General features: G+C 33.4%; 1 long non-coding RNA gene across 1 annotated transcript in view; it reads right to left on the bottom strand.

The window, feature by feature from the left end:
- The window catches only part of LOC125754578 (uncharacterized), a 50,206-nt gene extending 39,999 nt beyond the window's left edge, over positions 1 to 10,207 (bottom strand). The window contains exon 1 of the long non-coding RNA XR_007409206.1: positions 10,036 to 10,207. This is a non-coding gene — a long non-coding RNA (uncharacterized LOC125754578). The remainder of the gene's footprint in view (positions 1 to 10,035) is intronic.
- Positions 10,208 to 18,268: the final 8,061 nt, after the last annotated feature.

The following is an 18,268-nucleotide window of genomic DNA, read 5'->3' as shown; positions in this document are numbered from 1 at the left end:
CAAAGATACAATGACCAATGATGGCTTAGATACCTCTTGTATTAATTTACTTTGCCCATCTTTTAAAGATTTCTTCTATTTTTTTCCTAGTTTGTTGTGATTATTCTATTACCTAACAAAACTACTTCTGCCATCTACTGTCTCCTTTTATGTTCAAGGAATATGGAAAGTGGCCTGATTTAAGAAATAGGTTATAGAGTAAATCCCACAATGAGATAATATACCAACATAACAGAGAGCCTTGTTATTTTGAAAAAGAGTGCATCTCTTTTGTGCTAAGCTCTCCCATCCATTTCCTCATGTCATCCCATTACAGAACAAAAAATAAAATATTTAGAGTAAGGCTCTGTTTTCTTAGCTTTTTTGGTGAAAGCCCAAACAATGAGGATAATACATGAAAATTACCCTTCATTTCTAAAGATACATATACCCCATGGTAATTACTCTGAGTTATCAAAACTTAGTCAATTGACCAACACCTCATTCCAGTTATACAATATAACAATAGAGAACTGGCTGTTAGAGATACAGTTCTCTAGTTTGGGCCAAAGCTTGGTCTCTCTTTATTTTGGAAATAAAAGTTTGGGTGCTGTCAGGAGATATTTACACTATATATAAATCCAAAGGATTAGATGAAATCACTCAATAGACCTGTTTAGAGAGAGCAGGATGGAGAAAGCGTTCTGTGGACTCCAATACATAGTGGTGTGAAGAGGAAACCAGATGCAGGAAAAGGAGAGGGAGTGGTCAGAAAGGCCAAGAAAAGAGTCTTTGAAGGTAAAGACAGTGGTCGATTTCATTGAATGCTGCTGTAAGGCCAAATAAGATCATATAAAAAAGTAATCATTTGACAAAATTAAAATCCTTGATGTTCTTGATGTATTATTCTATTATTTTAATGATATTAATTAAATCCTTCAGCTTGGTAGATATGGTCCTCATTTGGTGCTGTTGAGTTAATAGAAATGAGACTGGTTTTCAAACCTGCTGAGCATTTAATGGTGCAATTTTAACTGTATTGTCTTTTATTCTGTCTCATAAAAGTTATTAATGTTATTAAAATATCTAGAGAAATACAACCAAGATCTGGTCTTAAAAGCCTTCATCTGATTGTTTCCTTAATATACTTCCTTGCTTTGGGGCACCTGGGTCGTGCATCGGTTAAGCACCTGATTCTTGGGTTTCTGCTCAGGTCATGATCTCAGGGGCCTGAGACTGAGCCCTGTGTCATCTGTCTTTGTGCTCAGCACAGAGTCTGCTTAAGACTCTATCTTCCTCTCCCTCTGCTGTTCCCCCCAGCATGCCTCTCTCTATCTCAAATAAATAAATAAATCTCTGAAAAAATACATATACATCCCTGCTTTTATTAGAGGCAGGGCAAGTAGAAGCAATGGTTATGAGGTCATTGCTACAGGCTACAGGCTTTGAAGTTGTTCCAGATGTATTCTAAATTTACATTTAATTCTCTCCCCTGTTTCTCTGTATTGTTTCCCTTCTTTCTCTTTCCCTTCCCTTCTCTTTTCTTCTGCTTTACTCTTGTTTTCCCTTTCTTCTCTGCCTTCTTCGTTCTCTCTACCCTGCTTCCCTCCCATATCACCAATATACATTTCAACTCCTTTTATTCTGTTAAATAGAATAAAACGTAAGGCACTCTCTCTTTCCTTTAAAGCTTTCAATCCATGTATTTCTGCCTGTGAAAGCTTCTCTGGACTCTTCCACATATTGTCTGAGAATATGCAACAATGGCGATGACATAAAGTGACCCAGTAAGATTGAGAATTTATTTTCATGGAATAGAAGAAAGCCTTTCCTTTTCTTCCTCCCACCATCCAACCTCCAACCCTCTGCATGAATTCACAGGGGACTTTCATAATCAGAAATGTAAAAGCACAGGGAGGTGATCAATCAGGAGGTTAGAATGACTACTTCACAGAAAAGCCAGAACAAATTGTCTTTAGGTATTGTAAGGTCCCTCCCGGCTAGCCCTGCAGTCAGTATCTGAACATATTTCTCTCCTTCCTGGAAGTAAGAATAGAAGTAATAAGAAAAATGAAGATAATTCCTATTTTGCAATATATGATGCTTTTGTAAACCTGAAGGATTTTCCATCATTTAATAAAATCTCTCTTCCTCCATGTGTTAGATATATTTGGTTTGAGCTTTGGCCTAAACATTATATTTCAGCACTACCAAATAGGGCAGAAAAAAAGTAGCACTGAGAATGGAAAGTAAATGTATAGTATTTATGCTTGGGTGAATCCAGCTTTCAATTTTACTTTCTACTACTTATAGTATAATTATCAAAATGTAAGGTTTTGTGAGTAGCAAATCGACCTGTGGCCTATTTTATAACATTGGATTTTTATGTCTTTTACTTGAGATTCAACAAGTGGATTTCACATGTGTGCAGGGAAATATATTTGTAGAAAAGTTCTTGGTTCTCTGAATGCTGAACTTCAGGTCGTAAATCATATCAATAATATATTATGAAAATCATAGTGGCTCTGTCCTTTTTGATGCTAGCATTGAGTTGTACATAGAATGAGCTGCTTTATCTCCCAGCACACAAAACTCTGATTGACAAAAGCAGACTAAAAAAAAAAAAGTTGAGCGAGATTCTAGTTGTCAAACTTTAGAATCCTGCCTAGAATTGTAAGAAACAGGGTAATCACTTTTAAACTCATGGATCTGACAGATAAAACTCTGTAACTTAATGCTATAAGTCTATCAGAGACAGAAGAGGCCAGGAAAAGATATCCTTTTTTTTCAAAATGGGCATAATAATAAATTTACATATAAATATACCTTTTAAAATAAGATAATTTTTCATATTTTGACATTTTTCCTAGATTTAAAGTACAGTAAAAAATTTAAATCCAAACATTTTTATGTCAATCTATCCAAATATATTAATCTTCTTTCCATTTTTTTTCTTTCCAGTTTTTTCAAGAACTTGCTATAAACTAAGAATTGCAATAAACTACTTATTTAAACAACATGCTAATGGTTCACATGATGTCACATATGTTCAATTTTTATCATATTTTAGAGACTATGCAAAGAAAAGACAATGGAGAAGACTGGTTGAGGTAGACATTCTTTTTGGTCCCCCCAATTTTCTGCATATATAAAAACACATAAAATAATGTACATTTATTCACTCATTCAAAATGAAAGCTTTTCTTTAGTATAAACAATATATGAGTTACTTTTCATACATAGGGTTTACTTCAACAGAAAAAGTACCTATTCTCATGGAAATTACATTATATATGGAGGAACTAAACCAGTAAACATATAATATTTCAGGTGAACCTAAGTACTAAAAGGAAAGTAAAGAAATGGTAAAACCATTTGAAAACTATTGAGCATTCTCTACTAAAACTGAGCAGTGCCCACCCTACGGTCCAGGAATCCCAATTCTAGATGTATTTCCAACAGAAATGTATTTACATATTTAGCAAAAGGTATATGGTAAAATGTTTATATCACCACTGCATGTACTGGGCTTTTAAAGGAAAATAAACAAATGCCCACCAATAGTGTAATAGATCAATAAACTATAGTTATTTACCATAGAATATAATAGAGTGATGACAATGATCAAAGATCACATAACCAAAGGAGAAAATAATGAGGGATTCCATTTTTATAAGCACTAAAGCAGGTTATATTAGTCTGTTGTTAAATGCCAGGATAGTATAATCAAGCTTAAAGGTGGTGAATGCTGAAAAAGAGCACAAACAGCTGTGAGCATGTGCTAAACTGTCTGTTTTCTTGATTTGGATACTGTTTCCTACTTGGGTGCTTTATTGGCTCAGGCTATGGCCTTGTCTAAAGCTAATATTCTGTTTTCTTTCATGATATATCTGTCAATGCTCTCATTTTTTTCTAAATAGTGTAGCTGTGCATTATGAAATGTTTCTTCCTTATTATATTTTAGGACGTGATTTAGTCTCATTAATTCTCACAACAGGGAGTCAACAGAAAGTGCTATTCAATAATAATGCAACTGAGATTCAGTAAGATTAGATCCCCAAAACATGAGTTAGTAGCACGAATAACAACAATAACAAAAAGACCTCTTAGTTCCAAATATTAGTCTTGATTTTCCAGTATCTGCTGAATTAAAAAAGTGTGTCCACTCATTACAAGCATTCGTGACCCTCACCACCACTTTGATTTCAATCTAACAGCAACTTATATTTCAGAAGCAAATCCTTATTTTAATTTCTAGTATAGAAATGAAAAAGTAGATCAATTTATTTACTGGTGTGGAATGAAATCAAAACTACCTATTATATAAAAACTATTAGAAGATGTATCTTTGAATCTCATGAGTGAAAATTATTCCTGACATTCCCTTTGATTTGATATACTGACATTATAAACCTATTGCTGCCAGTGTGTCCTCACATTTTTGGTGTTCAAAACTGCATATGCCAAAATAATAGAAAAAACATGTTTTGCTTTTCAAGATTAAATAATTCTTAATAATAAATAATTCTTATTTAATATTATGAATTCTTATAGAAATAAGGAGGATCTGAGGATTAGAAAACATATGACTAAAGTAGGTCATTTCTGAAAAATTAATTGAATTCATGCTAGTCCTTATAAAGGGAGATTTGAAAAGATGTGCATACAATACTGAGATCAGATTATACTTGAAGAGCATTTTTACAGGCAGAAAAAAACCCCTAAAATAACGTTGAACATACTTATTGATATTTTGACATTGCAATTAATATGTTGAGATTTCTGAATATTTGGAAAACATTACTGTCAATAATATTTGAGTAATGTTTTATTATCATGAAAAAGCATGAACAAAACTTTTGTGTGAAAGGCTATAAATTTTTATTTTAATATTCCTTGACCTGGGGATCCCTGGGTGGAGCAGCGGTTTGGCGCCTGCCTTTGGCCCAGGGCGCGATCCTGGAGACCCGGGATCGAATCCCACGTCGGGCTCCCGGTGCATGGAGCCTGCTTCTCCCTCTGCCTGTGTCTCTGCCTCTATCTCTCTCTCTGAGTGTGACTATCATAAATAAATAAAAATTTTAAAAAAAAGAATGTTTAGTGTTAAAAAAAAATATTCCTTGACCTGTGTACTGTGTAAAATAATCAGGAGATTAACATTAGGCTGGTTTTATTATTATCTGTACACATATCAAATCTATGACTAAGCTACGTACACTGTGGTAGTCAGTGCTGCAAGTACTTCGGTCTGTTATATGACATACCACACTTGATACCCACAATAGGTAATTGATAGACACTTGGTGAATAAATGACAGGTAAATGCATAGCTTTCTGAATGAATAAACGCAAATATATATACAGTAGAACGCTTCTTGATAAAAAGACTCATGTCAAATGAACTGGGCCTATACACCTTTGAAAAAGATTTTGAAAATCTTGCATGATATCACAAGAAATTTTGTCCTGCTTATGCTGCTACCATTATCCTGAAAGCCAGAGACCACAAAATTGGACACTCCCACCATTACATCATAAACCAAAATAATTTTCAGCTAGATTAAATATTCAAAGGTGAAAAATTAGACCACGCAGAATATAATATAGATAAATAATTACCTGATTTAGAACAGGGAGAGCAAAAAATATGATAATGAATAACAAGTAGTTCCACAGAAATAGATTGATTACCTTAATTATATTTAAGTGAAAGGAACCCCGCACTTCTCCACACTGTCAAATTTTATAAATGAACTTGGGAAATATGACTCAGAACATATATTACAGAGTAAGGTTTACTATCCTTATGAACTACTATTACATGTGAAAAACTTGTGATTAACAGGATAGGCAAGGGATATACATACATGATGAAAATTATATAAATAATAGAATCAAATTTTTCTAAAACAAAAAAAAAGCAACATATCTAAGCACACATTTCTGTCAGTACTTCTGTCTCAGGTGCCTATATTAAGCATATGTGTTAAATCATAACTTTAATTTATATTTCTTCTTTACTATTTAAAATTTTTTGATGTTTTGTAATACAATGAAATAGAGTAATTCATTTTTACCATAAATGTTTGATTAACTATAGTGGCAAAGCATTTAAAAGTGTTAGAACAAGATAGCTGTAAGAGAAAGGATTAGTGGAAAGGTCTGGAGCACAGATGTCATCTTCTGAGAAAGCCCTCAATGTGCCCTTACAGGGACAAATCTAGGATAAATATTAGGCTCCTTTGTCTCAGGCAAATTTTTGCAACAAAGGTGATGTTTGGGGATGGTGAAAAAAAAATCCTAGATATTGTATTGGTTTATGTCCCTCCAAAGGGCCACAGTACTAAACAACATAAGTAACATTCACAAGCAGGACTAGGTGTATGATTAGGACAAAATATCTAAAAAGGCTACTTCTTGGGGTGATAATGAAAGAAAAAGGGGGTGTTGATAATGAAAAAAAGATTCAAGAAAAACTGCATAGGAAAATAGGTATCTATTTTCTAAAACTGCATAGGTATCTTTATGTTTTTTTTGTTGTTTCTGTTTTTGTTTTTGTTTTTGTTTTTGTTCTTTTTTAAGATTTATATATTGTGAGAGAGACCAAGAAAGAGTGAGAGAGAGAATAGGAGTACGGGCAGAGGAAGAGGGAGAGAGAATCTTAAGTAGACTTTGTGCTGAGCATGGAGCCCAATGCAGGGCTCAATCCCACCACCCTGAGATCATGACCAGATCTGACATAAAGAGTTGGACTCTTGCGGTGCCTGGCTCAGTCAGTTACAATGAAAAAAATAAGTCAGAATGTGTGCATGCTTTCTCTCTCTCCCTTGCTCTCTCTCTCAAATAAATAAATAAATGGGACACCTGGGTGGCTCAGAGGTTGAGCATCTGCCTTTGGCTCAGATTGTGATCCCAGGGTCCCGTGATCAAGTCCCAATTTGGGCTCCCTACATGGAGCTTGCTTCTCCTTCTGCCTATATCTCTGCCTCTCTGTTGCAGATAGATAGATAGATGATAGATAGATAGATAGATAGATAGATAGATAGATAGATAGAATCTTAAAAAAAAGCTTGGGTGCTTAACTGTTTGTATCACCCAGGTGCCCCAGAAAATGGTGTCTTTGAAAAAAAAAAGTTTAATAAAAATCTAATTGTAATCCATCATCGTACTACTTTGAAAAATTTTACTTGTTCTGCTTTGAACACCACATTTTACATCACTAAAGTTAAATACATTTTTTGTAAGGATTTTATTTATTTATTCATGAGAGATACACACAGAGAGAGAAGCAGAGACATAGGCAGAAGGAGAAGCAGGCATCTCTCAGGGAGCCCAATATGGGACTCGATCCTAGATCCTGGGATCAGGCCCTGATCCAAAGGCAGATGCTCAACCGCTGAGCTACCCAGGTGTCCCAAATACATTTTAAAATAATAAAAATCCTTACAAAATTTTAAAAAATCAAGGTAGTAATGAAAAGTTAGGATTAATTTTACAGTATATATGAACAGTAATAATCTTTACACAAAAATATAGGTATATGTATATGTCTGCAAAATTAGAAGAACAGTTCTCAATTAGATGAAATTCAAAACATCTAGTGCATTAAATTACATAACATTAAATGACTTAATCTTATTGGAGTATGAATGGTAAAAATTGCTCTTACAACAAATCAAGTTTGTACTTGAATGTATTACCATTCCTAACATTTGGAAATTATAAACTTTACTCAGTGTAAAGCAACATATAAAACAACAGTCAGTATAAAGAAACAAATATAGAGTAAAATAAAAGAATTCCCATCAGCTTTTTTAATATGAGAAAAGGGACGTATTGCCTTAGCATATCACAGAGAATTACATTTCCAGAGGGGAAAACTAGTCTATTTACTTGTGTATTTCAGGGTAACATTGTCAAAAGAAAACAAACCGAGGCTTGACAATTTTGTGATTTCCCTATAAGCCTAGAAAATCCATTTAAACAGATTGTTAGCATCTGTAATATTGAAAATATTCTCTAAAAGAAGATTTTAGCCACAGATACAATTATATAGATCTAGTAACTGAAGGCCAGTGGTTATTGTGCATTCTGCAGACATACCTGTTAGATATCTTTATTGTAAAACAGGAAAATCCAATCTCTGCCATCATTTAGTAGAAACAAGTTATAGCAAGGCAAAATTTTAAAAAGCAAAGCAAATAACTCAAAATTGTAGAAAACATCATAGTACCTATATCTGAGCACCAGAAATTTGTGACAGGTCATAAATCCAACATATAAAAAGTAACACGAGTTAGAAAAGAAAAAAACAAACAATTGATATTCCAGTTGTAAGTATTAGGAAGAAAATAATGTGAAAAATGCATCTATATTTTTCTTTGCTGCACTATCACACACATATTCATTTCCATGTCCTTATCCTTTAATATTCTTTGGAATAATTTTTAAGAATCAGATTAAGCATGTAGACCATGGTAATGTCTTTGCAAAAATCAGTGTTTAGTGCTTCTTAAACTAATATAGTCATCAATAAATATTAAATACTACAGTGTAGGCAATAGTAGAAACCATAAAATATGATTTCATATAAGATATTAACATCCAAGTGGATTTACTTACTTTAAAATAAAACACTTTGGTTATGATGGTGACCTGGGCATAATTTTCTGAGATTATTTTTCTTTTCTACTCAGCATGTGCATGGTTCCTTCACCAATTAAAATAAGATGAGCTACTAAGTAACAATGTAGAAGAAACTAAGGACATTTGAAGCCACATATTTTGTATTAGAGAGATCTCACAGAGAAATTAAGTGTTTTAATGATTTAAGGGAGAAACCAGAATGAAAAAAAAGGGGGGGGAATTTTCTCATTGGAGGAAGAGAGAGAAAAGACCACTCACTCTACTGCTACCTGATATGCATAAGTCACTCTAGCGTACTCTAGCTAAAAGAGAAAGGTTCCTCTGCTCATTAATAGCATGGCATCTTTTAGGCCACAAATACCTCCTGATTAAATGGCAATCCCAACAAATTCCCCTACAGAATGAGTTGAGGCCATTCTGACTGGTAGGCAAAGACTTCTTTAATCCTTGTTCACCACTTGTTAGAAATTAAGAACAGGGGCCCCTAGGTGGCTCATTCGGTTAAGTGTATGACTTCAGCTCAGGTCATCATCTCAGAGCCCTGGGATCAGGCCCTGCCTTGAGCCCCATGGTAGGTTGGGCTCTGTGCTCAGCAGGGAATCTGCTTATCCTTCTTTCTCTCGGTCGCCCCAACTCATGAGCGCACTTTCTCTCTGTCAGATAAATAAAATACTTTTAAAAAAGAAATTAAGGACAACAAAATTACTGAGGAAAAAACTCATCATAAAAGTCTAAATTTGTACTCTGTTTACTGTATTGCCATGGAAATACATTATTTTTCTATATTGTCTAGCTCTTGCCAGTTAACAATTCCAGAGTCATTATAATAGAATGATCTACATAAGGACAAAGTAAAGCAACAAACAAGGGGGTGTATTACATGAGTGTCCTAAGAATGATTAAACACATTAAATAAATAAAATAACCTAAGTAGGATACACAGCTGAATTAGTAGGGCAGGTTTTTCATATTGAAATAAAACAAGTGGAAAAGAAGAGAAATTAAAATGACAGCTTCCAAGAAAATAAAACATAAACAATATTTTTCTTGAATAAAAATAAATGTTAAGCTCAATGAAGGAATGTAAAATTAGTAGATTCTGCTGAGGATAAGATTAGTGTTCTGATAAATGGTATTGGAAAAACTGGACAACTACTCGCAAAAGAGTACATCTGGACCACTTTCTTACACTATACACAATGAACACAAAACAGATTAAAGACTTAAATGGTAAGACTTGCAACCATAGACTCCCAAAAGAAAACTCTTGGACATCAAACTTAGCAATACTCTTCTGGAACTGTCCTCCCAGGCAGGGGAAACAAAAACCAAAACAAACAATTGGGACTACATCAAACTAAAAAGCTTTTGCACAGTGAAAGAAACCAACAAAACACAAAGGCAACCTACCGCATAGGAGAAGATATTTGGGGGATCCCTTGGTGGCTCAACGGTTGGGCGCCTGTCTTCAGCCCAGGGCGTGATCCTGGAGACCCCGGATCAAGTCCCGCATCCGGCTCCTTGCATGGAGCCTGCTTCTCCCTCTGGTTCTCTCTCTCCCTGTGTCTCTCATGAATAAATAAATAAAATCTTAAAAAAAAAAGGGAGAAGATATTTGTAAATTCGATATTTGTATATTGAATAAGAGGTTCATATCTAAAATGCATAAATAATTCATAAAACTCAACACCCAAGAAAATAGTAAAAATAAATTTAGGAGGACCTGAACAGACATGAGGTGGCCAATAGAGACTAGAAAGGATGCCCAACATCACTAATCATCATGGAAATGCAAATCAAAATCTCAATGAGTTATGACCTTATACCTGTCAGAACGGCTAGTGTCAAAAAGACGATGAGTGTTGGGAGGATATGGAGAGAACAGAACTCTTGTGCACTATTTGTGGGAATGTAAATTGATGTAGACACTACAGAAAACAGTATGGAGGTTCCTAAAAAATTATAAATGGAAATACCATACAATTCAGTAATTCTACTTCTAGGCATTTACTCAAAGAAAACAAAAAGAGTAATTCAGAAAGATATTCACACTTATGTTTATTGCAGCATTATTTATAACAGCCATATTTAATGAATCAAGAAAATACAGTATATATACATATACTGTATATATATACACACACACCATAAAAAAGAATGAAATTTTGCCATTTGTGACCACATGGATGGATCTAGACAGCATTATGCTAAGTGAAATAAGTCAGACAGAGAAAGACAAATACCATATGATCTCACTTATATGTGGAATCTGAAAAACAAAACAAACAACAGAAAGAGACACATAAATATAGGAAACAAGCTGCTGATTGCCAGGGTGGTAGGTGTAGCAGCAGTGGAGGATGGGTGAAATAAGGGGATTAAGAGTTAGAAACTTCCAGCTGTAAAACAAATAGGTCATGGGAATGAAAATTACAGCATGGGGAATATAATCAATAATATTGTAGTAACTTTGTATGATGACAGACAGTAACTATACTTACTGTGATGCGCATTTCATAATGTATGTAATTTTCAAATCACTATATTATACACCTGAAACTAATATAATATTGTATGTCCACTATATGTCAATTGAAAAAGAAAAAAAATTAGTATTCTGAGACATGAAAGATACTGCTCAAAACATAGAGCAAAAACATAAAGTGAATTAAGTTATAAGAATAAAAATATGTATTTTAGAATGATAGAGATTCTGAAAAATAAAGAAAAGATGATTTTAGTAAAATTATTTACACATAATTAAAATAAAATTTTCCTGTGTTTTAATTCACCTTCTAATTAAAAGTGTTCTTTAGAAACAATTAATTCTCCCCGTTCAGTTATCCATGCCATTTGTGACAGGACTTTGAAGAACCTCTTATTAAGTGCTGTCATCTATTTTTCCAGTTTTACACTGGGTTGGACTTCTGATTTGCTCTGGCTAGTGAGACAGTAGCGAGTACTATATAAGAAGAGACTTCAAAAGTCCCTCTTCCAGGTCATGTTAAAATTCTGCCATCAAGTGAATAACTTCAAACTACATCCTTTTAGAAGTGACAGAGAATAGCCGCTACGGTGGGACCCCTGCAGATTAAACGTGTTCTCCAGTGAACTTGGATCTGTAGCAACTATATGAGTAAGTCCCTCCAGACCAGCAGAACCACTCAACTGTGCCCAAACAAAATTCCTGCTCTATAAGTAAATTATTGCTCTTTTAAGTGACAAAATTCTAGAGTAGTTTGGCAGCAGTCTTATAATGAATTTCTTCCTCATTTGTCATGTAACATGTACTTCCTCTGTATCCTCAAATATAATAGTGATATTTTATGTTTTGTCTCTGATAAAGTGTAAAATTCTCTATCTAAATTCTTATTCATTAAAATCCAACTTATTTGTTCCCCACTGGTTCTCACTACAGCACTGCGGTCCACATAGGTCTCATCGTTTCTTTTTTAATGTAATTTTGTGCTTTCATCTTGGTTGTAAGCCCATGTTCCTTGGATTTTTATCTGTGAATACTTTGAAGACTAGATTGAAAAGTCATTCCTCCAAAGAGAATTTGTGTTTGCTTCTTCCAGTTTATACTTCTGGAAAAGAAAACTTGAATGAAGTCTGAAATTTGAAGATGCTAAGAATCACAGGGTGGCTGGCATAGCCTTATGAATCGTCTAGGGACATATATTGTTTTTGTTTCTTCTACTAGAATGAAAGTTAAGAGAGCCACTTTCTATTGCAAAATATAGGCATTTCTTATGCACAATTTCACTGAGAATCTTATATATGTGTGGAAATCTTTTTTTTATTATTTATTATTTATTTATTTATTTATTTATTTATTTATTTATTTAGTGGGCATCTACTACGGAATCCCTACTATGTGCAGGCTGGGGCTTTATTTTCTGTCCTCTATAATTCATATAGTCATCAAAACAGAATTTTATTGCTGGTAACTAGAGATAGGGTCTTTGGAGGTAATCAGATCAGGAGGTCAGAGCCCTCATGAATGAGATTAGAGCCCAAGAATGAAGAGACACTAAAAATCTCTTCTTTCTCTCTCTCTCTGTCATGCGAAGGTAGAGTGAGAATACAGGGGTCTACAAGCCAGGAAGCAGGTCCTTACTGGATCTGCTGACACCTTAATCTTGGACTTTCCAGGCTCTAAAACCGTGAGAAATAAAGGCTTATTGTATAAGGCATCCAATCTACAGTACTTTTGTTACAGCAGCCTGAGCTGCTTAAGGATCCCAAGTTGGTAAAGACTGTCTTGATGCTTGACTACTTACCATAGTTCCTATTTTTGCGTTGTTTTTAGCCTCTGGAAATTCTTTTGTGACAATATAAAACTGAATTTTAAGGTTCTTATAGAAAGGTTGTTCATCGGTTATTTCTACCATACTGCCACTAACGGCTAACTCATTCACTTTGTTTGTTATCTAATATATGATAGAAATGACTAATTTTCTTCCATTATCTTGCCTTCTCATGTACAGATATGTACATCATGTTTTGTCTTAAATCAGATTATTAGCATATTTAATTCTTTTAGATTATATATATGTTTGGTCAATCAATGTATAAACATACCAGACAATAGTCACAAAATGTTCAGCTGTCCTAAACTCTCAGGCCATTGACTTGCAATGATGCTTGAAAAGTCAACATTCTAATCAATCATTTCATTTAAATGTGAGATTCTTCCTAAATATAAGAGAAGGGCAATGAACAGGGAGAAACTGAAGACACACATTAATTTGCTTAACTATTTTGCCTAGGGCTGGCCCTACATATAACAGTGTATATTTTTCATTAAATAGAATAATAAAAAATCAAATGCAATTAACTGAACTAATATGAAGGGACAAGATAAATGCTATATCCTAATAGAATTCCAATGCTAACAACTTCAAGCCATAGCTGTCTTATTTGTGGACTAGAGCAAATAACATTAAGCTAAAGAACCAACTAATGGATGATTAATGTTCCTTATTAAATTAGATGAAGGAAAATAACAATGTTAGTTGTTAGCAAGTCACCAGAGTGGAGGGAAAAAAAAAAGTTTGACGAGGATAATTTTTCTGAAGTTTTATTTTATAAAGATGGTGAATATAATTACCCAGAGAAATAGAATTTTGTTCTATTATTGACTATAAATTTTCTTTCTAATTTTATACGAAAATATAGTTTATGATTTATGGTGGCTTTCACAAATGGACAGGGGCCTACATCTAGATTATATACTTGTATGTACACAGTACACATTACATTTAGGAATCTTTTTCATGATCTTATAAAAAAGCCTTTATAGGCAACTCTGATTGAAGGTAGATTTGTAGAACAGTCTCGCCTAAAGGATTGCTTATTTTTCTTTATTTAACATTATCTTTTGTAGTATTTTTATATCATTCTCTTCTTTCTGACAGTAAAAGGCTAGACATGGAAAATCAAATTTTGTTTACTATTATAAATGATAACCTATTTTTGTGCATAATTATATGCTCAAATAGAGAAACAAGAGAGTGTCCCAGAAAAAGATTAAATTTTTTTGGTGCTGAAATAGTCTCCAGGTTTATCGTACAACAGACCTTATAATTTTATTAAATAAAATAAAAGATTATGTGGGAAAGTACTTGAATGTTAGTGACCTCCTCTGCTTTCTTCTTCCCCACTAACCCTACTAATCATCATCTTTGGGTTATGAAGAAATGGTATATGGGAAAAGGTGATTACTTCTCTATTTAACATGAATGATTACTGACTAAAAAGTTTATCTTTAAAGTTTAACTTTAAGTGAATTCTCTTTAAGAGCACTTAAAATAAATAAACACACATACACACAGACACATACACAGTTTTCAAAGCTTTATGTATTCTGTTCCAAATGTTCTTAATTACTCTGTGCAAAGGCCAGTTTCTGATGTTAAAAAATATATATTTTGGGGCAGCCCAGGTGGCTCAGCAGTTTAGTGCCGCCTTCAGCCCAGGGTGTGATCCTGGAGACCTGGGATGGAGTCCCATGTCAGGCTCCCTGCATGGAACATGCTTCTGTCTCTGCCTGTGTCTGTTCCTCTCTCTCTCTCTCTCTCTCTCTGTGTGTGTGTCTCTCATGAATAAATAAAATAGGTAAAAAAATTTTAAATTATTTTGCCATCAGAACTTTAACATATCTTGTAGAGCAGGTGAGCTGACAATGGATCTCCCATTTTATTTGAGAAAAATCTACTTCTCTATTTTTGAAGGATATTTTCTTTGCATATTAATTTCTAGGTGAATGAATAGACATTTTCCCAGACATACAGATTGCCAATAGACACAAGAAAAATTTCTCAATATCACTCATCATCAGGGAATTGCAAATCAAAACCACAATGAGATATCACCTTAAACTGTCTAAGAGCTAAAATAAAAATGACAAGAAATAACAGTTGTTGTTGAGGATGTGGAGAAAGGAAATGTTTGTGCACCATTAGTGGGAATGTTAGCTGGTATAGCCATTGTGAAAAACAGTATGGAGGTTCCTCAAAAAATTAAAAATAGAAATACCATATAAACTTATAATTCTACTACTGGGTATTTAACCAAAGGGGAAAAACATAAATTTGAAAATATATATGCACCCATACATTTATTGCAGTATTATTTATAATAGCCAAGATATGGAAGCAACCTAAGTGTCCGTCAATAGATATACGGATAAAAAATATGTGGTGTATATATACAATGAAACACAGCTTGGCTATAAAAAAAGAATGAGATTGTATCACTTCAGACAATACGGAAGAACTTTGAGGGTATTATTCTAAGTGACATAAGTCATACTGAGAAAGACAAATACCACATGGTTTTACTCATATGTGAAATTAAAAAAAAAGGAAAAAAGAAGAATAAACTTGAAGTAGAATCAGACCTATAAATACAGAAAAGCTGTTGATGGTTGAAAGAGGGAGAGAAGGTAGGGGATGGTCAAAATGGGTGAAGGAGAGTGGGAGATATATACTCTCAGTTATAGATTGAATAAGTCACAGGAATAAAAGGCACAGCATAAGGAGTAGTCAATGACACTGTCATAGTGATGTATGGGGATAGATTTTAGCTATACTTGTGGTGAGCATAACAATTTATAAACTTACTGAATCACTATGTTTTACATTTGAAACCTAAAATAACATTGTCAAATATACCCCAAATAAATAAACAAAATTAAAACAAAAAAAATGAATTTCTAGGTTGAGAGGTTTCTTTTTTTCTTCAGCAATCCAGTATTTTCTTACTGATAGCTTTCTTTCTTATTTATTTATTTATTTTTAGAAAGTGATAGCATGAGTGGGGGAAGGGCAGAAAGAGAGGGAGAGAGAGAATCTCAGGCAGATTTCAATGATGAGCGTGGAGTCTGCTGGGAGCTTGATCCCACAACCTTGAGATCATGACCAGAACCAAAACCAAATGTCAGACACTCAACTGACTGAGTCACCCAGCTGCCTGCTGACATGTTTTCTGACAAGAAATTGGTCATATTCTTATTTTTGCTAATTTGTCAATAAGATGTCCTCACTCTTAATTCCAGATAGCTTGAAAATTTTCTGTCTTTAATCTTTGCAGGTTTAATATAATATGACAAAGTGTGATTAGTTGTTGATGTTGCTACTGTTGTTTTGTGATTTTTTTCCCTTGGTGTTCTATGATTCCCAGATCTTTTCTGGTGGAACTAATTTTAGTCAACTTCCATTTTTTTCTTAATATTTCTTATGTTTCATTTTCTTTTTTCTCTCTGGGATTCCAATTGCACATGTTATAGCAATATACTTTGTCCCACCACTCTTGGATTATTTGTTTTTTTTTTTTTAAGATTTTATTTATTTATTTGAGAAAGCAAGAGAGAGAATGAGGGGGGGCAGATAGAGGGAGAATCAGACTCCCCACTGATCAGGGAGCCTGACATGGGACCCATTCCCAGAATCCTGGGATCATGACCTGTGCAGGAGACAGTGCTTAACCAAATGAGCCACTCAGGGCCCCAAATTGTTTGTTCTTAGTTTTATTCTTTTTCTCTCTTTGCATTTCACTTTGTGTAATTTCTGTTGACCTGCCTTAAGAATTTATGATTTCTTTAGCTTTGGCAAATCTATTAATGAGGCTGTTGAAAGTAGTCTTTATTTCTTATATCACTTTTATATTTAGCATTTCCATTTATTTTTTCTTTAGTTTCCATCTCTGCTAAAATTGTCTATTTGAACTTGTATGTTGCCCACCTTTATAATTAGCCTTTAACATATTAAAGATAGTTATTCCAAATTGTCAGTCTGATAACTCCAATAACTGTATTCTAATTAAGTCTTGTTATAATTGCTTCATCTTTTCAGACTGTGAGATTTTTTTCCCTTGAATTTTAGCATGTCTTGTAATTATTTGTTGAAAGCCATATATCTTGTATAGAACACTGCATACTAAGGAAATAAGGTTTTAGAAAATCTGAGATAAAAGATGAAGAATAAAGTATGTTGTAAACATCTGAGTATATTCTATGGTTACTAACTATATAAAAAGTAGTGACAATGTATTTTTTAGTTTTAAAGTGATAAACACATAACTCACTAAAATTATATAATATTAAAATATTAAAGTATGGTGTTCTAAGAGATTGGTATTTGAGGGAGGACATGAAGACAATGATTAATTTAGGTCATAATATTTTAAATAATCATGTTATCATATCTTTTGTAATCTCTAGGAGAGAAACAATATAAATATTCCAGACTGGTAAATGAAAAGTAGAAAAAGAAAACGTTCTTCTGATCTCGAAAAGAGGCAATAAACCATAATAGAAAAATGGAATACATGAGACAAATTGAAAGCCAGAAATAAATTGATAGATATGACTCCCAGATATCTACCTACCTTTAATGTAGGTGGTTTGAAATTCCAGTTAAAAAACAAAGATAACAAAGTTTATAAAAATTAATCCAACTGAGTTGTCTAGAGAGAAAACACCTCTATAAACTGAGACTAAAAATGAAATATAATATGAAAACACTCACTGAAAGAAAACTGGCATAACTCCATTAATAGCAAACAAAATTAATTTTCATATTTAAAACTTGCTAATATGAAGAGCTTTATTTCACAAAATAGACATACCAAATGGATAATAAATATATGAAGAAAAAAACAGTTTGAAGCTTATGAGTAATCAGGAAAATTACTTGCTAACCATAGTTAACAATTTTACACCAATCTAGTAACAAAATCATAAATTTCAAGAAGCAACAGAGAGGATGTGAAGAAATGGAAAAAAACTTTTATCCTGCTGATGGGATGGTAAACTGAAACACTATTCCCAGAAAACAGTGTTTCTTTACTTTAAAAAGCTGAAGGGTAATTGTCTGATCTGGTACTTTCATGCTTACCTGTATATCAGAGAAAACTTAAAATATGCATCTGGAATTGCAATGCCATTGAAATAGACTTATTCATATTGAAAAACAACTTAAAAGAACCCAAACATGCATCCATGGTGCAACAAATAATTTGTAATTTATACATCTAATCAACACTATAAAGAAATAAAAATAGATAATAGTTATACTCTAAAATGACATTTCTCAATTTGTGATCTGGGAACCTCTGGAGATTTCTGAGTTCCTCTTGG

The sequence above is a fragment of the Canis lupus genome, chromosome 38 (genome assembly GCF_003254725.2).
Source record: "Canis lupus dingo isolate Sandy chromosome 38, ASM325472v2, whole genome shotgun sequence".
Lineage (NCBI taxonomy): Eukaryota > Metazoa > Chordata > Mammalia > Carnivora > Canidae > Canis > Canis lupus.
Note: the sequence above shows the minus strand (reverse complement) of the source record. Positions and strands in the feature narration are given on the sequence as shown.